Genomic DNA, 26,980 nt, shown 5'->3' with positions numbered 1-26,980 from the left:
TCTTTAAGCATTACCCACATACTGGAGGTTTTTGTCTGAGTTTGTAAATTGTCTTTTAAAATCATGAACTAGCCCCCTAAATCAGATTTTTAAGAGTTGGACCATTATACTGTAATTGTTCAAGAATGTATTACTGTTCAAATTCCTGTCCAATCTAAATTATAACTGATGTGTACAGTTGCCATTGTATCTCACTTAAACCATGTTTGTTTTATAGGGCAAGAGTGATATATTACTGCATACGTACTGCTTCTGTGCTGGGGGTGGGGTGGAGATGCATTTGTGTCTCTGCTTGAAGTTGTGTTTTAAATGCACTCCAAGAAGCAGTCGGTCTCTGTTCTTAGATCTGCAGTATGCAATCATAATAGGGTGAATTAGGGGGCAGAGTGGAAGCCTTAGCTTTCTGTTCACTTGGTTTAGTAGGCTAATAGCATCTAAATATGTTGGGTTGCTCCCCCACCCTAGTTGGATATAATAACTGTGATAGTGAGAGGGAGGTGAGGCAGGATGATAGAAAATCCCATTTTGTTGTTATTCCCCCCCCCACACACACACACCTTGCTCAAAATAAAACTAACCCAGCCAGTGTGGGTGTTTTTCCTTGTTTTTTCTTTGGGGGGGCTTTTTTGGAATATTAGTGTTACACTGAGTTGTTCTGCAAGTCCATAAACTATTATTGAAGCTGTCCAGCCCCTGGGCCTCTTCACTTGACAGTAGTTAACCTGCTGGTATGCGGAGGCCACTACCTATCCTACCAACCAATCACTGCCTATTATGCTGCCCAATATTATCTCATGATTTCCTTATTCTGTCTGCACAAGTTATCACTTCTCTTTATACATTGGATTGTAAGCTCTTTGGAGCAGGGACTATCGTTTTGTTCTGTGTTTCAGCAGTGCCTAGTTTTTTGATAATACAAATGATCTTGATCAACTGGAGGAAAGAGGTGGTAGTGGTGACCTGACGAGCCATTACACCAAGTTAAGTTACCACATCACTTATAACATTTTATCAGTAAGCGGTTTTTGGTGATAGCAGTGTTCTTCCTACATAGATCTGATTTAAAAAAAATAAAAATAAAAAATCCATGCATTGATTCTCTTTCTGTTTTTTAGGTAATGTTTTCACCTGCCTTGGTTCTGAGGGATAATGTTGGACCAAATAAGCAACCTTGGAAAACCAGTAATTTTAATAGACCACACCTCTTAATTCTAGCTATATGATATATACACAAAAAGATTTACCAATACTCTACTGCTGGGTGGAGCTCTGCTATGTTGGGTGGTGTGAAACTGTCTTGTGGGAAACTACTGATTCCAATCCCGCAAAGCACCTCACCCTCTTTCCCAGCCAAAATGTGCGTTTGGATGAGATATGCAGAATGTGATGGTGCCTCTCATCAGCCAGCTTATTGTAACAATGAATTCTAATACAAACGAGTGAAACTTAATTGTGTCTACATTTGATTTCTCTTCACAATGGTGTTGTCTTCACTAACTCATTTCTGTACCCTCAGTTCTCCTTATTTATGTGCATCTGAATCCTCATTTAGGGGTATGCCTGCAGTGGCTTCTCTTTAACCCACTGTTCTTCAGTGTGTTGTACTTAGCATAACATTTTTTAACCCCATCTTAGTAAACACGTCCTCATGACAAGTTAACCATTGTGAAGTAAGTTCTTAACCTGCTGTGATTTCCTACCTTCATTAAAGTATCTTGAAATCCTTTATCTCCTGCTTTGGCAGTCACAATGATGCTTCTGTGAAGTGTTTCTATTATTAAATGTGCATCTCATGGGCTCAACCAGTCACGACTATGCATCTTTCAAAGTATGCATTGACTAGGTACTTAGAATGCAACATACCTTCTTCAGGTTAAAATCAAGATCTCACCACACTTTTAGATGGGCTTATTCCACCCAAAAGATTCCCAACAACAAAGCTTCAGGATCTGACTGTTTTACCTGCTGAAATCTACAAATGTGCAAACAAAGCTTGCTGCAAAGATTACACGAGGCATTGCTACTTTGTTGGGAGGAAGAAACTGTACCACAAGATTTTTAAGGATGCTCGTTTCATTCAACTCTATAAAAACAAAGGAGACAGAAGTAATTGTAATAGCCACAGAGGTGTATCTCTTCTTAACATCTTGGGAAAAATCTTAAGCTGTATTCTTTTACCTAGCTTTCAAACTTTAGCTGAGAGAATCTATCCTGAGAGCCAGAGTGGCTTCCGCTCAGGAAGGTCCACCATAGACATGGTCTTCTCTGTAAGACAACTGCGGAAAAAGTGCAGAGAGAAGCATGTTCCACCGTACACGGCTTTTATAGATGTAACGAAAGGCTTTGACGCGGTGAGTTGGTCAGGGCTTTACATTATTCTGAAGAAGCTTGGTTTGCCATCTATATTGCTAAACCTTGTGAAATCCTTACATGATGGCATGAAGAAACTGTGATGTATGAAAACTAAGAGATTGACTTGAGATTGTTTAACATCCACAGAGCAGTGAAGCAGGGTTGCGTACTGACTCCTACATTGTTTAATATTTACTTCTCATTCCTGATTCAACATGTGTTCCATGATATTCGCGACGGTGTCTATCTTAGCATTAGACACGATGGAGGTTTTTTAAAGATTGCAAGGTTCAGTGCTAAGACGAAAGTGAAGGAGATCATCATAAAGACCTGTTAGCAGATGATGCATCCCTTGTGGCTCTCACTGTTGATGCCTTACATCTTATTACCAAGTTCTCTGATTCATGCAAAATCTTTGGGCTAGCAATAAGCTTGAAGAAGACTGTTCTGCACCAACGCTCTTCAGAACCAGTTCCAGATATCACCTTCAATCGTATTCATCCATATGTTGTTGACCAGTTTTGCTACCTTGGCTCTCCTGTTACCAGCAATGTAGATCTCAATGCTGAGCTCACTAGTAGAATCAGCAAAGCAGCCAGGAACTTTGACCTTTTGCAAGACAGAGCCTTGAACAATAACAAATTCTCAACTAAAGTGAAAATCCGTATTTGAGAGTTGTTTTAGCCCCTCTTCCATATAGCTCAGAAACATGGATGACTTACACCAAACATAACAAAACACTAAACAATTTTCATATCAGATGCCTGCATAAAATTCTTTGAATAAGATGGCAAGACAGGGTGACAAATGTGGAAGTGTTAAATTGTTCTGGTATGTCATTCGTGGGAACGTTGATTAGTAAGAGAAGACTCAGGTGGCGATGATTTAATATCCTTTGGAATCTCTGTGGATGATTGGGAAAGGAGTGCAGAATGCCCCTCTGGTTGGCAGAGCCAGCTTGTAGATGGAGTGAGGCAGACCTGGATCAAGCTTTGTGGTGATTGGCATCAGAGAAAGAAAGAATCTGCTGCTCGGATTTAGAGCATTGCTAGTGTGTGAGTGTGTCCTACCTGTGGATGGGACTATCGTTCGGACATTGGACTCAGTGGCCATCAAAGAACTCCTTGGCGCATGCGACTGTGCCTCCGTCCCCCCCCCCCCCCCCATCCACTCTTGGGAGGTATCCCCATTTTGTTGTGATCATTACTGAATAAACCACCCCCCGAGCGACATAAGTTACACCGAGATAAGTGCTGGTGTGGACAGGGCTATGTTGGTGGGAGAGCTGGCATAGCTACTGGTGCTCACAGGGGTTGGAGTAGTTAAGCTGACGGGAGAGCCGTCTTACGTCAGCTTAGAATGGCTACATTAGAGAGCTTACAGCTGCAAGCTGTCTAGTGTAGCCATAGCCTAAGTGAAGATGGGGAGAAGATTTTAGTCCCTATTTTCAGAGAATATGTTGATCGATATATTTTATCTCCAGTGCCAAGATGTTTCTGGGGACAGGTACATAAGAAATACGTGACTCTGTAAGAGAAGAACTGCCATATTTAGATTGTGATGGTAAGGGAGTGTCAGGCTATCTGGAGCGACTCAGAAGCTTGAGTACGAACCTCAAGGCAGACCGTTAAGAAGCAGGACACAAATCCCAAGTATCTAGTGTGAACTTCTCAAGTACTAGAACAGCCATAACATGGAGTCTCAGACTCCGGTCCATCTTGATATCCAGGCAAGCTTGCCTTTGTCTCTTGCACCAAAAATCACACCAATATTCATGTTGTTCGCACTCCTGAAGGACGAGTCACTTATCCGAGGTCATTTGCACTTTAGATCCTATACCAAAACAATACTTGTAGCCATTCTATAATAAATTAACTAAAGAGTTATTAACTAAGAAAAAGAAATGGGCATTATGTATAAGGCTAAAGCAGGTAAACACACACACAAATGAATTATAATCTTAGGTTCCAAAAGGCAATATACAGCCTATTATAGAAGATTCTATGCCCTTTAGAGCTAACCCAGGGCAAGCACTGGGGATCCCTTGCTTATACTTAGAAATATTTGCCCCTCAGAGTCTAAGCAGCATAAAGATATATTTCTTTCTTGTCAGGGATTTTTATTCCCTTCCCCCAGAGTTCAAGCTGATGGTTTGAGTCCTCATGTACATCTCCTCTTCATCAGTGTGGGGGTGGAGGGGAGCAATCACGGAAGACTTTTTCCTTTGTTTCACAGTGGCTCATTTGGTTTCAATTGGCCTTCTTGTGTGCAGAACCCAGCGTCTCCTGTAGGAAACTAGCCTTTATGTTAATCAGTGCTTTTTTCCTATTTTACGGTGAGTTACACAGTTACCGAGGTTTACCATGCAAACACTTAATATAACCTTAAAGCAGATGTACAGATGTTAAGGGGTACAGATGTTAAGTTAGAGTAATACGTGCAGCATCCTACAAGCATTTCATAAAGTCTAAACACTAAATACATTTTTATAAATCTAACACCTATTTTGATAAAGCTAACACGCAGGGGAGCCAGACAGGTTTCCAGCTATGCATTCGTCAGTGTTCAGCTGGCGTCTAGGGACCTTGGCATGAGCTGGCAGCTGGTCTGCCAGCGTCACAAGGAATATCATCTTTTGTCTATCAGATAATTTTCCTGGCCTTAATTTTCTACTGGCTAGAATTAATAGGTAGAAGTAGCACAAGTGGGATTTCTATTGGGACGCTCCTCTATGAATTCAGATGTCTTTTATTTTTCATTATAGTACTTTCATTGTATATATGTACAATTTAAAATGAAATATGTAAAAATGTGACTCTCCTAGGCCAGAGTTGAGGATTTTGTTTTCCCTTGCAGCAGTTGGTATTCAGTATCTCCCTAAAATAGAGCAGGAAATGTTAATTTTTTTATTATTTTTTTATCAAGTATTTAATTAAGTGTAAACATGGATTCTGTTGATTTAATAGTGAATTTTGTTCTGAACGCAAGCTTTGCCATGTTATTGTACTGGTTCATAAAGCATATTATTAATAATCTGTGCTACAGAAATAATTTATTGTAGGTAAGTCTATACTGGAGGCACTTGAGCTACTTTTTAAACGCAGTAGAACAAATATGTCAAGCCCTAGGAATACAGTTTTCTGGAATGCAGCTTTTCAGGATAAAAAACATTCCAAAGCGCAAGTATTTCTGAACGTATGTAAGTGGCAAACAAATGACCCTGTGTTCTAATGAATGCCAAGAAAAAGGAACTGCTGAATCTGTCTAAGGCCCCAGTCCCACTTTGGGATCAGCTCTACTTGTACACCACTAGTTTTTAATTGTGTAAGAAAGCAGGGCTTTTCTGCAGTTAATCATAATGAATAAGCAAAGAGGCTATTTGCAGCATATGCACAATGTGTAAAATATGGCACGTTTTTCATTAAAAGTTCTATTAGTTTCAGTTTTTGTTAGAACACTGATATCAAGTGGCTAGAGCTACACACAATAGTTTGAATTAACCCACATTTTGTCAAGCAGAATTTTTTTTTAAAAGCTGTAAGTCTCGGGGATCACATGACTGCTTCTGCTCCCGGATCTCATGTGGCTGCTTCTGCATCTCCTTCCTCTCCAATGGTTCCCTAATTTACTGCTCCACTTATGGGCTGCTTCCAGTGACCCCGGATCACTGTCCCACGCAGGTTTCTCTCTCAGGCCACGTCTATACTAGAAAGTAAGTTATGTCTGCGTACAGCTGCCGAAGTTTGTTGCTTGGGCACGTGCACGATTTGGGTGCCTGCATCAGCACTGTGTGCACTCAATGGGAGTGCTTGTGTCCGTGTCAAATGCGGTGAATCACAGATAGGTATCTCAGTGTGCCCTGCACTGCAGGCTGGCTCAATGCTTTGTGGGACATTTTTGCAGCATTTTTGTGGGATACCAATGATTTGCCTAGGGATTTCTGGAAGCTTAGGGGGTTAAGTTCCCACCATGCCACTTTCTCCATCCCATACTTTCCACATCCCATAATTTTCGTGGCATTTTTAAAAAAATCCCACAATCCTATCTGGTGCTTTTCAGTCTCCGGCATCTATCTGTAAGAAGCATGGTCCTGCTGAGCTCAGCACAATTCTCATGAGTGTTGCTTCTGGGCCTGAAAGACAAGCACTGATTGGTGGGATTGCCTGCATATCCCCGTTATGGAGCCACCCCCTTGCCAGTGAATACATCGACAGAAAGGGATACTTTTCCCTGGCTATGCCAGGGCTAATTGCTCACTGGGGTGCTTCACTGATGTAGGTGTGGGCTGGTCAGGGAAGGTGCATGACACTTGCATCTTTAAGAATACAGGACTTTATCCTGTGTAGCTTTTCGAATTCTTTCCCAAGGGCAGATTAGCATTGGCGATGTTGACATGCCAGTCTTGATTCTGGGGAATTCAGCCTACTCCTTGCTGCCTTGGCTCATGGAGCTGTAACCTGGTCACCTCAACACCACCAGGGAAAGGTTCAATTACTGATTCAGCAGGTACAGAATAACTGTTGAATGTTGTTTTGGTAGATTGGAGGGATGCTGGCAGTCTTTACTAACTAGAATGGATCTTAGCCAGAAAAACATCCTCATGGTTATAGTTGCCTGTCACGTATTGCATAAAATCTGTGAAGTGAAGTGGGAGAAGCTGCAGCCGGGTGAGGTGGACCAGCAATCTGCTGAGTTTGAACAGACAGACACAAGGGCTATTAGAAAAGCTAACTTTGGATCTGTGTTGCTGAGGGAGGCCTTAAAAGACAATTTTAGTAGTCAGCCACAGTGTTGTCTGTTAAGTATAGGTGGATTTTTGCCTCCCACTATGAATTCTTTAGTGCTTGGGGTAAATGAATAAAGATACTTTGTGGTTTCCAAAAATAGAATCTTATTGTGCGCAAAGAAGCGGGGAATAAAATTTAAAGTGCAACCAAACACATACATTGTTCAAAAATTTATTTTTACCAATACTAACAGGGTGAACTATACTTGACTTTGTTTTCATTTAGGATTTGAAAGAGGGAACACTTATGTCCTGTAACTAAAACATACAACAGTGTAGCAGGTGACATGTACTTTGACTTCTGGTTGGTGTATTTGTAGCAGTTCTCCTTGTTGTGTGGTGGGGTAGATATAAGGATGTTCATCATGGTGCCATGTGGCACCATGTTGGGGGTGACCATTGAATTCTCCCAGAACTGAAAAGACTACAGAGTTTGGGCTTTTTGGGCATGTAGGTCAACAGTGCACTGCAACAATTGGGTTTGTTGTCTGAGCAACCCCACTATGTCCTGGTGTATTTGGATTGGAAAGGCAAATATAGTGCCAGTCTTTAAAAAAGGGAAGAAGGAGAATCTGGGGAACTACAGACCGGTCAGCCTCACCCCTGCCCCATCCCGGAGCCGCCTCCCACCCTCCAAACCCCTCGGTCCCAGCCCGGAGCCCCCTCCCCTGCACTCCTGCCCCAGCCCGGAACCGCCTCTTGCACCCTGCACTCCTCATTTCTGGCCTCACCCCAGAACCAGTACCCCCTCCCACACCCCAACCCCCTGCCTCAGCCCGGAGCCACCTCCCATACTCCTAACCCCTCTGTTCCACCTCAGCCCCCTCCTGCACCTCAAACCCCTCATCCCAGTCCCCACCCCAGAGCCTGCACCTGCAGCTGGAGGCCCTAACCCCCAATTCCATGATCATTCATGGCCCGCCATACAATTTCCATACCCAGATGTGGCCCTCAGGCCAAAAAGTTTGCCCACCCCTGGACTAGCATCACATAAGAGCTCTCTGGCAGAGGCAGGGATAGCATCCAGTTCTCTAGGGCATCATTCAATTACTTACCCATGAAACCATCACTTCTCTTCCTGCAATACCCTGTCTTATTCCCTACACATCTTCCAATCTAATGGCCCTCCGAACCTTATCAGGCATCTGTCCCATGAGTCTAAATGGCCCACCCCAATGCGCAATCTGAGCCATCTAAAAACATCCAGCTGGTCCGACTCCGAACCGTGCCCAGGAAACATCTGTACGTGCTCGTGCTCCTCACCATCCATTTCCTTGCCCTTGTGTCCTGCCCTGACACCCAAGTGGCAGGACATGCCACCTGAGGAGGGCAAGGAACACCAGTGGACCACTTTCGTCCCACAGCCTGATAGCCATAGTCAGTGCCTTCACAGAACCATGAGCACGGGCCTGTACCTGGCGCCTCCCCTGACACCTGTTTCTTTTGCGGCAAAAAGGAGACCCTAGCTCACCTCTAAGTAGCATGTCAGGTTGCAGCCTGTTCCAGTTCCTCCAGAACCTCTTACTGAGGTTTTGTCTGCTCTTCTCCCTGCACCTTCTGATCCACGCACACCCCATCCATGGCTCCATGAAGTCATGAGGCCTCCTCCTGGTGCTGGCCAAGATGGTCATCCATCACTCCAGGAGGAGGATGCTGGACAGGGACATGCTCTCTGTGACTGTAGGACCTATTTCTGATCCCTTACCCGATCATGGCTCCAGGAAGAGGAGTTCAGGGTGTGGGAGACGGTTCTGGGCTGGGGCAGGGGTTGGGATGCAGGAGCAGGTGAGGGCTCCAGCTTGGGGTTCAGGCTCTGGGGTGGGGCTGGGGATGAGGGTTTTGGGGTGCAAGAGGGTGCTCTGGGCTGGGACCCAGAGGCTTGGAGGGTGGGAGGGGGATCAGGTCTGGGTCTAGGGGTTGGGGAGGAGATTAGGGGTGCAGGCTCCAGGCGACGCTTACCTCAAGCAGCTCCCGGAAGCAGAAGCACGTCCCCACTCCGGCTCCTATGCAGAGGTGTGGCCAGGCGGCTCTATGTGCTGCCCCGTCCGTAGGCACCACCCCCGCAGCTCCCATTGGCTGGGAACCACAGCCAATGGGAGTTGCGGAGATGGCGCTTGGGGCAGGGGCAGTATGTGGAATCCCCTAGCTGCCCCTATGCGTGGGAATCAGAGGGGGACATGCTGCTGCTTCCAGGAGCCACGCAGAGTGGGGCAAGGTCCCAACCCTGCTCCCTGGCTGCAGCGCTGGAGCGGGGCAAGCCCCTGATGCTGCTCCCCAGTGGGAGCTTGCAGGCCAGATTAAAAGATCTGACAGGCCGTAGTTGGCCAACCCCTGTGCTAATCACTCTGATGCTATCCTGATGAGTGCCATATAAGAGCTCTTGAAGAAATTAATAATTCTGTGTTTAGAGCAGGGCTTGAATAGCGTGCTGTAAATAAGGCCTATAAGGCCTGGGGCCACACATACAAAAATGAGGAGAAAATGGGACTGTGAGGAACGCCATCCATCCTGATTGCTGAATGAAGTAAGAAAGAATAGTATGTGATCATGTCATTGAAGACTATCATGATGCCTACACACTTGGAAACTGAATTAAGATTGCATGGGCAACCTTAATTTTGGCATTTCCTAACTTTTGAGTGCTTGACACGGAAAAATTAACATTTTTAAATGTAGGTGTAATCGGGTCGCACTCACCTCTTGCGAGTGCCCTGTGGCCGAGTGCGTGTGCCTGTACGCTCTCGCTACTTGTTTGTGGTGGGTCTTTGCTGACTCAGCTCTCCGGCCGAATCTCTCACAGTCTGTATGTGAAATAAAAACAAAGCAAACCCCTTCCAGGGGACAAGTCCAACTCAGCCTATCTCAAAGTCCTCAATAAGGTCTCTTGATCTGCAGCCCTATCTTTGAGCTTGCTCCTCAATCAGTCCAGCAGGGCCTATCACAGTACCCTGGTTTGAATTGTCTCAGCCCCTTCTGGGCTCTCTCAAATTGTCCCTGCTCTTCGAGCAGACTTGGTCCAGGCCCTGGTGTAGGACACATCCCCCCCCCCCCAGGACTCCCTCCCTGGAGACTCTTCACTTCTCTGGACCTTCTGGCTGCAGCTCTTCAGCTGGGCCACTAAAAGAGTTCAATACCTCTTCTGGGGTGCATCAAAGTCCTGGACACTTTCCCGCTGGCTGGTGGGTGAGGGCGAGGGGAGGCGTAGCTCCAGCACATTCTTCACCCTTGTCCTGGTGGAGTCTCAGCAGCCAGCCCAGAGCACCATCCACTTTCCTCCAGCTCTAGCAGGTGACTACTGTCAGTCTGGCCCCGCAGCTCTTCTTATACTAGTCTGCTGGGCCCTGATTGGTTGCTGCCCACACAGCTACTCTAGACCGCTTGGAGGACCTCTCTACTGCCCTTTTCTGGGGCAGGGTGTGGCAGGGCCACAAGGGCTTCCGCAGGGGGCCTCAGGGCCTAGTCCACTCCATCACAGTAGGAGTTTTTAATGTAATTTTATATTTATGTTAAAATAAAAGAATGTATAGTCCTTGTTCGTTTAAGTGCAGTTCTGCTCTGAAGAGCATCTCTCCATGTGTCAATGTGGGCTTCCAGACCTATTGGGTCTCTGTGGTTTCCTTACTAGATTGGGAGAGGTTTTTTTAGTTGCTGGAGGACAGATTTTGCTGAGCATCAGGAAGATGGGTGCTGGCTCTTTGGCTTTCTGTGGTTACTGTATCTTTTTGGGGTGTCATTTTCAAAAGCATTTAAAGGGTGGCAGTTGCACCATTGACTTTATGGGAGCAGAAGCAGGCCAATGCTGTGTACTTATGAAAATCCCAACTTTTAGGTCTAGGACATATTCTCAACCAGGGGATCATGATCAGATGTCGGATTTATACTAAAATGTGGGAGGAGGTTCCAGGGAGGATTTTGATATGGAAAAGGTTTCCCAGGCTGGAAATGGTGAATCAAAGAAGAATTTAAAATGCTTTGTCATCTAGCAGTCAATTGCTGCCGAGGTGGCTGGAGGCTAAACCTGAGAATGAAATGGTGCTGGGTGTTCTTGTGAATAGGAACTCTCTCGTTGTACTAATGTTTAGTGCATTGGATTTTGGTAAGAGTGAAGCTGCGGCTTCTGGTGTGAGTTGGAATGGTTTATGTGGAGCTCATTTGGATCATTTGGGGGAGGAGATCTTTTGGGGGCTGTGGAGATTGGAGCAAGACCTTTTTTGTTCATGGGATGGTAGAAGGAGGAGGCGCCATTGAGTAGCTGCTGCTAAGCTGTGTAATCCACTTCCATGAGTGTAATGTTTAGTGTACAGCCCCTTAATTATGTAGTAATAGAACTATTTTACAAGAATTAAATTTATATGGCACTCGCAGCTGTTGGTTTCTGACCACCTAACAAATTAGAACGGAAGAAAATGGCAACATATCTCAAAACCCATCCTTGAAACTGCATACAGATGTAACCTTCAAACCTCACCCCAGCATTAAACAAATATCCTCCCCATCAGCAAACCAAAGCAGAAACCATGTTTATTGCCAATAATGAGTTCTATTCAAAAACATTTCTTCTGTTTCAAGGGAAAAAACAGTCTGATAGGGCCTACTTGGACAATCAGAAGTCCCCCAGTAATATTTAATGTAAAAATTCAGTTCCTGGGTAATAGGCAAGCAGTGTTCATCCCAGACTATTGTGGGTGTAGACTTTTGAATAGTTGTGTAGCCACATTCCTTAATAGCCTTTTTTTAAGACTAGTTTGCAAGAGTAGCTTCAAATAGAGTATATTCAGTGACCTGGCGAAGAGGTCACAAAGATTTGGGTTGTCATGGCAAGGTTCATGTCTGGAAGAACATGTTGCAACTCTCAAATGTTCCTGAGATTGAAACAGTGGTGATCAACCACTGCTGAACACAAGCTTTATGTTCAGCAGGAGGCCAAAACAGTCTTCTGTTTTTGTTTCTGAAGAGTGAGTTTGGGCCTTCCTGCTGTTAATTACTTGATTAGTACATGTGTCTACACTGGTGCCTGTAGTAGAAGTGTGTGTCTGACATGTGACCACTGTCCTAATGAGCCAGCAGGGGTTATGACTTGTGGAGTGTCAGTTCTTGTGCTCTGCACTTCAAAATATAAAGAGAAGGGTCCTTCTCTGCGGAATTTGCCACAAAGTGTGTTTAGCTTTCAGCTATTGACAGAACTTCTCTTCTGTGGAATTTGTCCCCACCCCCATGCAATACCGTGGTGCCAAGTTCTCTCCTGTTGTGGAGCTTGGTTGCACAGGCATCTAATAATAGTGCTTTTATGTGAAACTTTTCAGCGTCACGACTCTGAATATATATTAAGAACCTTTTCCTTTTATGCTAGTTAGGTAAATAGAAAATTTTCTTTGGCTTATGATGTTCCTATATTTTAAGATCTTCAATTATGTCCTCTGTGGCTCTTCAAAGTCAAGATGTGAACTGCTTCCTGTTATACCTATGCATTGTACAATGTAAAGAACTGCTATTAATTCTTCAGTGTATTCCTCTCTCGTGTCCCAGTTTTCCTTCTAGTGCAGCTAACCTATCTAATGTATTAATCATTTTCACAGATATTCTTGATCTTACTGTCTCATCCAGTTGCACATTTTGCTCATTCAGTCTACAGCATGTTCCTGTGGAAAAAATAACCTATTTTGTTTAACACTGTGAGGCACAGTGAGTCCAGTCTGAAACACCATCTTCAAAGCAACCTACCTTTGATCTACATTGCCCTGTAGAGCCCTGGCCAGAAGGTGTGGAAGGCAGAATTCTCTCTGTGGTACCCAGTCCCGAACCCACAGTCTTTCTGTGGGGCTGTGGATCTGCATACAGAGGAGGGGATAAGGTATTGTCATTCCTATCCACAGTATGAGGAATCCACACACTGCTGACTAAGTTTGGTGGGAGTTCTCACAGGAGTAGGACTATTTCTGACAAAAAGGCAGCAACCAGCCAGAGACAGCCTGGCTCCATGGAATCGTGTTGGCGAAGGGATGGCGTGACACAGTGGGTAGGAGAAGCAGGCATGGAGTTTCTGCTGAGATAACTATGATGCGTCCATGGAGCGCCATGTGTCTGGGTGTGGAGGACATCAATTATATATACCGTATATACTCGTTCATAAGCTGAATATTTTTAGTAAAAAAGGGAAGCACCAGAGAAGGGGGTTGGCTTATGAACTGGTATAGAGAGGGAGAGGTGGGACACAGTCCCTCCCCACAACAGAAGGAGCAAGGAGAGGCAGCAGAGCCAGAAGGGAAGAGGCGGGGCCAGTGTGTCTCTGCTTCTGGCCACGCTACTCTCCCCCCCCAGCCTCTGAAGCAGCTGCAGCTCCGGGGCTGGCAGGCTGCAGCCGTGCTGTTTGGCCCCGCCCCCCAGAGCAGCCTGTGGCCGCGCCACCCGGCCTGCTGGAGCATGCTGCGGCTGTGCCACCTGGCCCAGCCCACTGGAACATGCTGCGGCCGTGCCGCCCGGTCCAGCCCGCCGGAGCAGGTTGTGGCCGTGCTGCCCACCCTGCCGGAGCAGCTCCGGCCAGGTCAGAGACCTCCTCCCCTTGCCCTCCCCAGATAAGGTGGGAAGGGATGGGATGGGGAGAGTGTGAGGGTCCCGGGCTAGGCATGGGGTCGTGTGTGTGTGTGGGGGGTGGTCACAGGGGTTACTCCCCTGACTCCCAGCTTCTTCCCCCTCTCCCAAATTTCCCCACCAGTTGCTGTCCCAGCCCATCAGGGTAAGCCGCTGGCACGCCGGGATATTTTGTTTACCTAGGTTTATCTCTGTGCCTGTGGATGCTCGAGGTAAACAAACCATCTCGGCCCGCCAGCGGCTTATCCTGATGGCCCAGGATCCAATGTTTGCTGACCCCTGAATTATAGGGTCGACTTATGAATGGGTTATAAAAATTTTCCATTTTTATTTATCCATCTTGGGGGGGGGGGAGGCGTCAGCTTATAAACGAACCGGCTTATGATAGAGTATATATATGTGTGTGTGAATATATAAAAATAATATGGGGGGGGCAGTTTTAGTTCCCCTGTCTTAATTTTAGTTTGCATTTGCTAGAAACCTACAAAAACTTCCATTACTTATAGACTTTAAGGTCAGAAAGGACCATCATGGTCATGTGGTTCTCAACTGGAGGTATGTGCACCCATGGGAGTACACAAAGGTCTTCACCAACTGATCTAGCTATTTGCATAGTTTTACAACAGGCTACATAAAAAGCACTAGCAAAGTCAGTACAGACTAAAATGTCATACAGACAATGGTTTGTTTATACTGCTCTACTTACTGAAATGTAAGTACAATATTTCTATTCCAATTGATTTATAATGATATGGTAAAAATGAAAGTCAGCAATTTTTCAGTAAAAGTGTGCTGTGACACTTTTTTGTATTTTTAGGTCTGATTTATAAGCAAGTAGTTTTTAAACGAGGTGAAACTTGGGGTATTCAAGACATATGAGACTCCTGCAAGGGGTACAGTAGTCTGGCAAGGTTGAGAGCCACTGATCTAGTCTGACCACCTATATGTCTCAGGTCACAGAACATCACCCACCCGCTAATAGGCCCATAACCTCCTGCTGAGTTGCTGAAGTCCTTAAATCTTGATTTAAAGTCTTCAAGTTACAGAGAATCCACTCTCTACTTTAGTTCAAAGTGGTGAGTGATCCATACCCCATACTGTACAGGAAGGTGAAAAACCCCCATTGTGTCTATTAATCTGACCTGGGGGGAATTCCTTCCTAATCCCTATATGGCAGTCAGTTAGATCCTGAGCATGTGGGCAAGATCCACCAGCCACACACCCGGGAAAAAATTCTCTGTGGTAACTTAAAAGCCCTCCCCATCTAGTGTCCCATTTCCAGCTGCTGGAGATATTTGCTACAAGCAGTCATGGATGGGCAATATACCATTGTAGGCAGTCTCCTCATACCATCCCCTCCATAATCGTATCAAGTTGGGTCTTAAAACAAGTTAGGTTTTTTACCTCCCCATCTTTCCTTGGAAGGCTGTTCCAGAACTTCACTCCTCTGATTATTAGAAACCTTCATCTAATTTGAAGCCTAAACTTAGTGATGGCCAGTTTATATCCATTCTTCTTCGAGTGCTTGCTCATATCCATTCCATTAGGTGTGTGCGCGCCGCGTGCACGATCGTCGGAAGATTTTCTACCCTAGCAACACCGGCGGGTCGGCTGTGGAGCCCCCTAGAGTGGCGCCTTCATGGCGCTGAATATATACCCCAGCCGACCCGGCGCCCCCTCAGTTCCTTCTTACCGCCCCTGACGGTCGTTGGAACTGTGGAGCGCGGCATAGCTGTTCTCCACTCTCCCTAGCTTAGTTAGTTATTCGCAGTTGTAGTTATAGTTATAGTTCTAGTGTTTATAGTTAAATAGTTAAATAGTTTTTAAAAAAGTTGTTATAGTTGTTATAGTAGTCTAGGGGATTAAGGGGGTCGTCTCCCCCGGCCGCGGGCCCGGGCTCATGCCCAACGCTCCCGGCTTCAAGCAGTGCGCCTCCTGCGCTAAGCCTATGCCCACGAGCGACCCGCACGATTCCTGTCTGAAGTGCCTGGGAGAGTCCCATCAAACAGATAAGTGCAAGATCTGTAAGGCCTTCAGACCAAGGACCAAGAAAGAGCAGGACTTTCGGCTCCAGCAACTCCTGATGGAGGCGGCACTTAGTCCGGACACTCCCTCTACAAGCCAGGCCCCGGCACCTAGCGCCTCGGTGCGCAGTGCCCCGGCAGCACCGGCCATGCCGACCACGCGAGTGGCGTCGGACAAGCCTCCCCGGCACCGGACCTCGTCGGCACCGCAAGCGCAGCAAGTGCCTCGACGCCGGTCATTATCCCCGGGGCATAAAAAAGCCCATAAGACGGGGGCCTCCCTTCTGAAGACGCCGGCTCCCCCAGTGCCGGGGATAGAGCCGAGTCCGCCGGTGGAGCACCGAAAACAGGTGCCTCCAGCACTGTCGACTCCGGCGCCGAGGCCGTTGAGTCCGGTGCAGATAGCGTCTCCACCGAGACCGGCGGTGATACAACTCCCGTCGACTCCAGAGACCTTCGCGGCGGCGAGAGACTTGATAGCTCTCACGGAGCCGGTACCGCCTCAACCGACGGCACCGTTGACTCGCCCGGTCCAGTCGAGGGGGAAACCTGCCTTGATGCGCCCTCCATCGCAAGGGCTGGAACCTCGGCACCGGTCCAGGTCCCGAAGCAGGTCCCCACGCCGCTCGCAGTCCCGGCGCCGAATATCACCTCGGCACCGGTCGTACTCGCGGCCAAGATCTTCGTCGCGGCACCGCTCTACGTCTCGGCACCGCTATGATCGTCGGCACCGATCAACGTTGAGACGTAGTTCTCGGCACCGCTACGGTCGACGCTCGGCGTCGAGAGGCCGCTCCCGGCACCGGGCATACTCCAGGTCCTCGTCGAGGTCCAGATCCGACTCCCGGCACCGACGAGGTCATCGGCACCGATCGCGGTCCCGGCACCGTTCGCCGGCACCGCGTAGAGATAGATCATCTCCAGACCGGCACCGTGCGGCACCGCAGCCCACGGGGATCGTTTCGTCTATCTCGGCACCACCATGGCCATCAAGATCGGTGTCTCGCTCCTCGGAAGACCTGTCGAGATTGGCATACCCCCCTCAAGGGCAAGCCGAGGAACGGGACTTGGGCCATTGGCAGGAGATGACAGAGGACCATTCTCATGGCCCATCTCACTGGTCGTTTTGGACCCCGTGGGCGTACCACCAGGAGCAAGGGGCTCCGATACCCTCGACCTCTCGCTCGGGCCACTCCGTTAGAAGGGCCCCGGAGTCCACCATCTCTCGGCCTCCGCCAGGGGGCATGGAGGCTTCCGTGTCCACGCCACCTGACACCATGGACCCAAGCACAGGTGATGCTCCGGCCCAGGAGCAGGGGGACCAGGACCCTCCCTTGGATCCTGTACCACCGGAGGCATCTTCCTCTTCCTCTCCGGATGAGGCAGTGGCGGGCACATCATGTACAGGTCCACCTCCGATAGATCTTCGGGCTCACCAGGATCTCCTGCGTAGGATGGCCCGTAATATGGACCTGCAGGCGGAGGAGATAGTGGAGGTGCAGGACCCTATCGTGAACATCCTCGGAGCGGATGCCCCATCGAGGGTGGCGTTACCCCTGATCTGCACGATACAGGCCAATGCAGCGACGATATGGCAAACTCCCGCCTCTATCCCACCCACAGCGAGAGGGGTGGAAAGGAAATACTTTGTCCCGTCTAAAGACTACGGGTACTTGTATACCCACCCCCAACCGTGTTCACTGGTGGTGGCATCAGTGAACGCAAGAGAGCGCCACGGTCAGCAGGCTGCAGCGCCTAAATCAAAGAAGGTGGCTCGGACCTCCTTGCAGGCCTCCTTGGACATAGCGGACTCGGCTGCGAGGACCCTGGCTTCGGGTATCGCTATGCGGAGGATCTCCTGGCTTCAGGTTTCGGGTTTGCCTCCGGAGCTGCAGCAAACCCTACAGGATCTGCCCTTTGAGGGACATGGATTGTTCTCGGACAAAACGGACTCTCGCCTGCAGAGCCTCAAGGACTCGAGAACAATCATGCGCTCCCTGGGGATGCATGTTGCGGGCCCTCAGCGCAGACCATTTAGGCCGCAGCCTCAGCGCTTCTACCCCCCCCGCCTCGCCAGAGACAGGACTCGGCCCGGAGGCGAGGGCGAGGTGGTAGAAGAAGGTGGACCGGCCCTCAACCCAGCCAGAACCAGGGGCCACCTAGACCACCTTCAGGCCCCAGGCAGAACTTTTGAAGGTGCGGTCGAGGACAGCGCCCCAGTCATCCCCCAGGATCCAGCCCCCTCCTTTCGGGATCGCCTCTCCCACTTCCACCGTGCTTGGTCCCTTATAACTTCGGACCGTTGGGTCCTCCGCACGGTGGAGAGGGGATACGCTATCCAGTTTTCTTCTATCCCCCCCTCCCACCCCCCTTCCCCGTCCCTCTTCAGGGACCCTTCTCACGAGCAACTTCTTATACAGGAGGTTTCTACGCTCCTGGCCTTGGGGGCCATAGAGGAGGTTCCGATAGAGTTAAGGGGCAGGGGATTTTATTCCCGTTACTTCCTGATCCCCAAGTCCAAAGGAGGTCTGCGGCCCATCTTGGACTTGCGCGGACTCAACAAATTCGTAGTAAAGTTGAAGTTCCGCATGGTCTCTTTGGGGGCCATTATCCCTTCCCTCGATCCTGGAGACTGGTTCGCCGCCCTCGACATGAAAGACGCTTACTTTCATATTGCAATTTACCCGCCTCACAGACGCTTCCTGCGATTCATGGTAAGCAGAGTGCACTACCAATTTGCAGTCCTTCCCTTCGGCCTATCCTCGGCCCCAAGAGTGTTCACTAAATGTATGGCTGTCGTGGCAGCGTATCTTCGTCGACAAGGGATACAGGTGTTCCCGTACCTAGACGACTGGCTGGTACGCGGTCGCACCAAGGAGCAAGTTCAAGCTCACGTCCACATAATAGTGCACACATTCAACGAGTTGGGCATCCTACTCAACAAGGACAAATCCACTCTAGAACCTACCCAGAGAATAGAATTCATCGGCGCAGTTCTAGACTCCAGACGTGCACAAGCCATCCTGCCAGACAACCGCTTTGGCACCATCAAGAACCTCATTCAAGGGCTCAAGACCTTCCCAACTACCACGGTGAGGTCGTGCCTCACCCTGCTGGGTCACATGGCTTCCTGCACGTACGTAACCAGGCATGCCAGACTTCGGCTTCGCCCACTTCAAACCTGGGTGTCATCAATATACCGCCCACATCGGGACAGCCTGAACATGGTGGTCACGGTCCCGAATTCGGTCCTGACCTCCCTCACCTGGTGGCTAGATCACAATGTGGTCTGCGAGGGGATGCCTTTTCACACCCCACAACCCTCTCTGCACCTGGTCACAGACGCTTCATCTCTGGGTTGGGGCGCCCATCTCAACGAACACCATACCAAGGGCCTGTGGACTGCACCCCAGTTAGCCCTGCACATCAATGTTCGGGAACTGATGGCGGTGTGCCTGGCGTGCCAGGCATTTCTCAATCTCCTACGTGGCCGTTGTGTGTTAGTTCTCATCGACAACACCACGGCCATGTTTTACATCAACAAGCAAGGAGGAGCACGTTCGTCAATTCTATGCCAAGAGGCCATTCGCCTGTGGGACTTCTGCATCGCCCACTCAATCCATCTCACGGCATCGTTCCTCCCTGGAGTCCAGAACACTCTAGCGGACCGACTCAGCAGGTCCTTCCAGACGCACGAGTGGTCTATACGTCCGGACATCATACATTCCATCTTCCAGAAGTGGGGGTTTCCCCAGATAGACCTGTTTGCATCTCGAGGCAACAGGAAGTGCCACGTGTTCTGCTCCCTACAAGGTCGAGCTCCGGGCTCCCTCTCGGATGCGTTTCTCCTTCCCTGGAAAGACCACCTGTTTTATGCCTTCCCTCCGTTTCCTCTGGTCCACAAGGTACTGCTCAAATTGCGCAGAGACCAGGCACAGGTAATTCTGATCGCTCCAGCGTGGCCGAGACAACATTGGTACACCACACTGTTGGAGCTCTCGGTTCAGACACCGATCCCGCTTCCATTATGTCCGGATCTCATCTCTCAGGACCACGGCCGGCTGCGTCACCCCGACCTGCAATCACTCCACCTCACGGCGTGGCTGCTCCATGGCTCACCCAAGCAGAGCAGCAATGCTCGCACTCTGTCCAACAGATTCTGCTGAGCAGTAGGAAGCCCTCAACACGCACCACGTACCTGGCCAAGTGGAAGCGGTTCTCCTGTTGGTGCGAACAACGAGCCACGTCCCCGTTGCAGGCACCCATTCCTCTCATTTTGGAATATCTCCTCTCCCTAAAACAGCAGGGGTTGGCGATATCTTCAATTAGAGTTCACCTGGCCGCTATATCGGCCTTTCACCCAAGGGAACTCGCGTCCTCGGTATTCTCTAACCCGATGGTCATTAGATTCCTCAAGGGCTTAGACCGGATGTACCCACAACAACGTCAGCCCGTCCCGACGTGGGACCTCAACCTGGTTCTCTCCAAGCTCACAGGTCCTCCATTCGAGCCACTGGCCACCTGTTCACTTCTGTACCTATCCTGGAAGACAGCCTTCCTCGTAGCCATCACCTCAGCAAGGCGCGTTTCTGAACTCAGGGCGCTTACATCTGAGCCCCCTTACACAGTTTTTCATAAGGATAAAGTGCAGCTTCGTCCACATCCTGCCTTTCTCCCTAAGGTGGTTTCTCCTTTTCATATCAACCAGGATATATTTCTCCCGGTCTTTCATCCTAAACCACATGCCACTCGCCAGGATCAACGTTTGCATTCCCTGGACGTACGCAGGGCCCTGGCCTTCTATATTGACCACACAAAGCACTTTAGAAAGACGACGCAACTTTTCGTTGCAGTGGCCGACCGAATGAAAGGCTCACCGGTCTCCTCACAACGCCTATCCTCCTGGATTACGTCTTGCATCCGGACTTGCTATGATCTGGCAGGTGTCTCAGCACCGCACCTCACCGCCCACTCCACGAGGGCCCAAGCTTCCTCGACTGCTTTCCTGGCACATGTTCCGATCCAGGACATTTGTAGAGCGGCGGTTTGGTCATCAGTCCACACATTTACAGCTCACTATGCACTAGTGCAGCAGTCCAGAGACGATGCTGCTTTCGGATCAGCGGTTTTGCACACAGCAATGTCTCACTCCGACCCCACCACCTAAGTTGGGCTTGGGAGTCACCTAATGGAATGGATATGAGCAAGCACTCGAAGAAGAAAAGACGGTTACTCACCGTTGTAACTGTTGTTCTTCGAGATGTGTTGCTCATATCCATTCCAAACCCGCCCCCCGTCCCCACTGTCGGAGTAGCCGGCAAGAAGGAACTGAGGGGGCGCCGGGTCGGCTGGGGTATATATTCAGCGCCATGAAGGCGCCACTCTAGGGGGCTCCACAGCCGACCCGCCGGTGTTGCTAGGGTAGAAAATCTTCCAACGATCGTGCACGCGGCGCGCACACACCTAATGGAATGGATATGAGCAACACATCTCGAAGAACAACAGTTACAACGGTGAGTAACCGTCTTTTTCTTCTTGTGCCAACATGGGCCTTTGACTGGCTGCAACAGAACATTTTTTACCCTCTCCTTTTGGGCAGGCAGTCATTAAAATACACTTTTCTGAAAAGGAATAAATATGCTTGTTGGAACTGGAAGCCAAGATCAATAGAGTTGTTTTTAAAAACAACTTAAGGTCAGAGCCTCAGCTGATGGACATTAACTTAAATGGTGATACATCTATGGACATTAGCTGAAGATTGGCCCGTAAAGTTTTTGAAGGGTTTTGAGAGGAGGAAAATCAAGTTAAATAGGTTATGGTGGTTTTTTTTTTTTTTTTTTAATAAATCTCTTGGGTTTTATAGGGGCATAGGCTAACATTTGCCAAGTAAGTGGTTTTTTTAAATGGTTTTCAGAGTTGCCTTACTTTCATGTTGTCCTGTGTTCCTTCATAACTGTTTGGTTTTATGGTAATTGACAGCTAGTCTTGCCATGTAAAACAAAATTGCTCCTTTTACATGGGGGGCGGGGGGAGAATCAGCATGCAGTGTTGCATTTTGGATGAGACAATTGCATTAGATTATTTCAGAAAGATTTATTTAATAATCTGATGCCCTACAGCAGCATCTTGCGCTGTCCTTTTGGAGACGAGAGTTAGGAGATTATCTTGGGGATTTTCTTTGTAAAGTTGCTGCTCATATGCTATTGTAGATGGGGAGGTAAGGCACTATCAGATGGCCAACCTGTTCCTCTTTGTAACAGGGTAGGACTCACCACTGTGCCACCTCTTGCTGGTCGTTCTGGGAATTAGCTCTGTCTTTCTGCAGGGCGCCCTCCTCCAATGGTGTCTCGCCTGCCATCACTTCTGTCCAGACCCACGTCCTCTCAAGGATTGCAGCATACTTTTCAGGACACAGTCCTCCGGCCATGCCCCATTCTGTTCTCGCTCCTCCCCTCCCCCCGGGGGAGCAGCAGTTGTCTGTCCAGCCATTCGTCTCTGTGGCCGACTGCAGCCCAAAGTTCTAGCCACTTGTCTCAGTGGCAAACTGCAGCCCTTCACTGGTCACGCCCCTCAGTGGCAAGTGGGGGCGGAGGAAGATCCAGGCCCACCTACTACTCCAGTTCCCGACCCAGGGACTTTCTAGGCGGCAGCCACATGCTGCATCTCCTTCAACCCCCACCGTCCATTTCCCTAGGCCACTTCCCCTTAGCACCTTCTCTGCCCTTGTATCCAGGCTTCATTCTTTCAGCCAGTCAGGCTGGATCACCCTCTTTCTCCCCTGACCTGGCCCAGCACTGGTCTGTCCAGGGGGCTAGCGGTTCCCTCAGCCCTGCAAGGATCCAGTCCTTTCTCCTGGGCTCCCAAGAGGGAACTGACTCCTTTGCCCTGCAGCTCTCTTTATATATGAGCCTGCTCTGCCCTGATTGGCTGCTTCTTGCAGTCCCTCACTGATTGGCTGTCTGCTGCGTAGCCTCCCCAGGGCTGCTTTTAACCCTTTCTCCACCAGTGTGAGGCAAATTCTCCATCACACTCCTCTTCAGCATACAGACTTGCTCAGCCCTAATGATGCAGACCAATTGCTCTTCTCTGTAATAAGGCTTGTAAGAGGGATGTAGGTTATGCTTTTAATACTTTGGGAACAAACAAAAAACACTGTTAATGTAGAGTTCTAAGACACCAGATCCTGTCACTATCACCTGTAGGCAGTGTGAGAGGACGTGGGTGAGGTAATATCTTTTATTGGACCTCCTTCTGTTGGTGAAAGAGACAAGCTTTTGAGCTACACAGAGCTCTTCAGGTCTGGGAAAGGTACTCAGAGCGTTACTGCTAAATATAAGATTGAACAAAATTAAATGGTCTGTTCAGTAGATACCACGCTCACCTTGTTGTTCTAATAACTCCTGTATGCAGTGTGTTGTAGCCACGTCGGTTCCAGGATGTGTATGTCTATCTCCAGATTTCCTCTCTGTTTCTTGATTGCCTGTTACTCCCCCACCTCCGCTGCCCTTGCATTTTTTTGGCCCTTGGGCAGTAGCGTGGCTGCTAGAGTCTGGTTGACCATAATAGCAGATTTTATGTAGCTTTCATCTTCACAAAAGAAAAAACATCATTGTATTGGGAGAAGAAACAGCAGGAGAAGCTGATAGGGCTAATCAGCGGAAAAAACCACCCACCCTGAAATTAGTAGTAATGATGAATAAGTGACTTTCATTCTAGTGTATTCTCTTTTTCTCCGTTTTTTAAACTTCCCTGCTCATGGAGTTGCCAATTTCCTTCCTGATGATATACTGTAGAAAGATTCAGATTCAAACTGAGCAAACCACCTTGATATTTACTTCATTTGCATGTGTCTGCACTTAGGAACATAGGAATTGCCACACTGGATCGGCCCTGGGGTCCATCTAGTCCACTCCAGTATCCTGTTTCTGATACTGGCCATTACCAGAGGCTCCAGAGGAAGGTGCAAGAACCCCACAGTAGGCAGAGGTAGGATAATCTGCTCCCACTTTAGGTCTCAGGCTTATTTCTAATAGGTAGAGACTTCTGTAAGCCTTGATGCAGTAGGTTTAATATCCCTGCCAAAATTTTTGGCATCATTAATTATAACTCTGGATATTCTTATCCATATAAATGTCTAGTCCTATTTTGAATCTTGCTAATTTCTTGGCCTCAATGAATTCCATAGTCTAATTATACATTCTGTGCAAAAGTATTTCCTTTTTTCATTTTTGAGCTTGCCACCTTTTAATTTCATTGAATGCCCCTTTGTTCTTGTGTTGTGGGTTTCAACAGAAATTTAACATGATCTGCTTAGACAAGTTGGTAGCATGGAAGTACAAGAACTCTTCTGAGCAAATCTGCCATTGTGAGATATCCAGCGTACAAGGTTTGGTTAAGCATGAAATGTTTGGTTGCTTATCTAAAGTTTGAGGCCTGCACATCAGTAATGGAGCCTCTTTGCATGTACCTGTCCCTCACCTTGTCTATTTGTTTAAACTCTGCCAAACCTGTTTATCAACTCAGGCAGCGTATTAGAGCTCATTAGCACAGCTGTTTCCCAGCACGCCTGTGTTGACTGTTTCTGCTCCTAAAAATCACCAGTGTCACTAAGTTTGCTTATTTCTTCTTCCACTTATAGTTAAAGTACCAGATTATTTGCATTTAAGAAAATTCAGTGGATTGCAATGACCTACAGGAAATTCAAATTTATAGGCAGATGCACTTTTGTTCTGAGCTAAGATCATTTGTTTTCATTCCCGTAAGCGTGCGTGTGTGTGTGTGGTGGTGTTTTGTTTTTTAAGTTTCTGGAGTAAAATATTTTATAAACATTTTCATTTATTTTTATGCTTTTATTTGGGCAAAGTGAGAGAAACAAAACCGTAAAGATTAAAATTTGTTCAGCTTTTTTTCTAGAAAGACTTTTGAACCTGTTGTGTTCTTCATGCATTACTATAGCAAATAAATATTCAAAATTCATAAGCACACTGAGCTATGACTATTGGAGCAGAGGGTTTTAAAAGAACTACCTGGAAGGGTGGAGACACTATAGGTGGAGTTTAGTTTTTTTTAAACTCCTCTTTCACCCACAGGCATTTCTTTGTAGCTGGCTTTGATATGAATCATCGTTATACCTAGCAGCTCTTTGAATACCTTCTTAGTTATGTTAAAGCTTTGCTAAACGTCTGGAAACGTAAGCTGAGGTGTGTGTCTGCTTGTAAAATAGATTTGGGATTTACATTAATACTGCAAGCTTTTACTACTCTTGGATATGGTACATTGCTGGTTCTGACTGTGAGCAAGAAATAAGGTAAGGACAAAAAAGTCGGAAATATTTTTCTCCTGAATGTAAGTGTATCTTTATTCGAGAGACAAGGTGGGTGAGGTAATATCTTGGATCATCTTCTGTTGGTGAGAGAGACAAGCTTTCGAGCTTACACAGAGCTCTTCTTCAGGTTTTTTATTTGAGCGCAGTCAGTAGGAGCGTCATGCTTTGTTTTCGGAGTGGTATCTGAGACTTATATAACAATGAAAACACCGTGCGCCTTATTTCTTATCTGAAAGGATCCAGAATGTGCTTGGTGTGATATAAACACCCAGGGAGACGCAATCTGTACCCTGAAGAGTTTATACTCTAAACAGAGAAGGCAAAGTGCAGTAGGCAAAATATAAGCAAAATGTTTGAGGTGATATTTCCTAAGCATTAGGTACAACTAATCCTTGTGCCTTTTTGTGTCTTCCTACAGTACAGCCAAGCAAAAGAAATGCTTATAGTGACAAAACATCATAATTTTAATAGGCATCCTGTCGCAATAAGGCTGCTTTTTTTACTGTCTCATGATGGCTATTATTTACTTTTTCTGCTAAGTTTTTATTTCACTCTTAAAAATGTTTTTTGTGCTGATGTTTAGAAGTTCACCAGTATTAACTTGAAAATGGTGTGTTGTTGTGTAGTTCCCTTACTGCTTTTAAATTTAAAAATCTCCTAACAAAACATAGAGCTCTGTCTTTTGCAAATATTGATCAGTCAGTCTGGACTACACAAAAAACAAAGGCTTTAACATAACTTTAAATGTGTTTAGATGAGCTTGCAAAACATAGAGCTTTTCTCCCACACCCAGATGTAACCATCTCCTATCTGCCATGATTGTATCACCATGCACAGGCAGACACTACTTTGGAGGGGATCACTGAAAATTCTTCAGCTCACTTAAATATTGAACTGATTGTTAGTTTATAAAAATGAATGCAGAGGGTATTGTTCCCTCCCTCATGGCTTATCTCCTGTAAGAGAAATGTAGTTTAGTTGCTTGTGCCAGGTTATGTGCATAATCGTCAACATTTTAAAGTGCTCTAGGGCAGCATTTCCCAAGCTTTTGAAAGCTGAGTCCCACTTCAGGAAAATGACTTCAGTTGTGCTCTCTTCTGTTGAAAAACCCAATAGGGTTCAGAGAGGAGCCACAAGCATAATTAAAGGATTAGAAAACCTGCCTTACAGTGATTCACTCAAATAGCCCAATTTGTTTATCTTACAAAGGGAAGGTTAAGGGGTCACTTGATTCCAGCCTGTAAGTACTCACATGGGCTCTTTGATCTAGCAGAAAAAGGTATAGAAGATGATCCAATGGCTGGAAATTGAAGCTAGACAAATTCAGACTGGAAATAAGATGTAAATTTTTAACAGTGAGAATAATCAACCATTGGAACAATTGACCAAGGGTCACAGTGAATTCTTCATCACTGTCCATTTTAAAACAGAGATTGGATGTTTTCCTAAAAGATCTGCTCTAGAAATTATTCTGGGGAAGTTCTTGGCCTGTGTTGTATAGGAGGACAGACAACATGATCACAATGGTCCCTTCTGGCTTTGGAATCTATGAATCCTACCATGTCAGCAGAGCAGCATGGAGGAAACTTGCGCTGCTACCTTGCTCCAGCTTCAGCTGGTTCTTTCCATCCCCCAGTGGGCATGATGCCCTGTGATCTGGGAAATGATGCTGTAATTCTCTGCAGTTCTCAATATGAACTAACTAGAGCCTGAGAATCGCTTTGTCTGTAGCTTCTGGAAGGTTTTATATGCATTCTGTTCAATGTTAGCACTTGTGCTAGCACTTTACAAACATTGTCTAATGATCATGATATCCCAGTGAAGGTAAATACTAACCCTCTTTACAGAGGAAGGAAACAAACACAGGAAGGTTAAGTGACTTGACTAAGGCTCAAGGAGGAGTCT

The 26,980-nt window shown here is 47.3% G+C and overlaps 1 protein-coding gene across 4 annotated transcripts in view; it reads left to right on the top strand.

Moving 5' to 3' along the window:
- Nucleotides 1-26,980, top strand: part of NEDD4L (NEDD4 like E3 ubiquitin protein ligase) — a 347,299-nt gene that overhangs the window by 107,336 nt on the left and 212,983 nt on the right. The window contains exon 1 of one of the 4 annotated variants that reach the window (XM_054032692.1): nucleotides 24,974-25,057. The exons of the other annotated variants lie outside the window; for them this stretch is intronic. The gene's annotated coding sequence lies outside the window, so the exon portion shown is untranslated. Of the gene's footprint in view, nucleotides 1-24,973; nucleotides 25,058-26,980 lie in introns of those variants that run through there. 4 annotated transcript variants of the gene reach the window in all.

The sequence above is a fragment of the Malaclemys terrapin genome, chromosome 6 (genome assembly GCF_027887155.1).
Source record: "Malaclemys terrapin pileata isolate rMalTer1 chromosome 6, rMalTer1.hap1, whole genome shotgun sequence".
NCBI classification, from domain to species: domain Eukaryota; kingdom Metazoa; phylum Chordata; order Testudines; family Emydidae; genus Malaclemys; species Malaclemys terrapin.
Note: the sequence above shows the minus strand (reverse complement) of the source record. Positions and strands in the feature narration are given on the sequence as shown.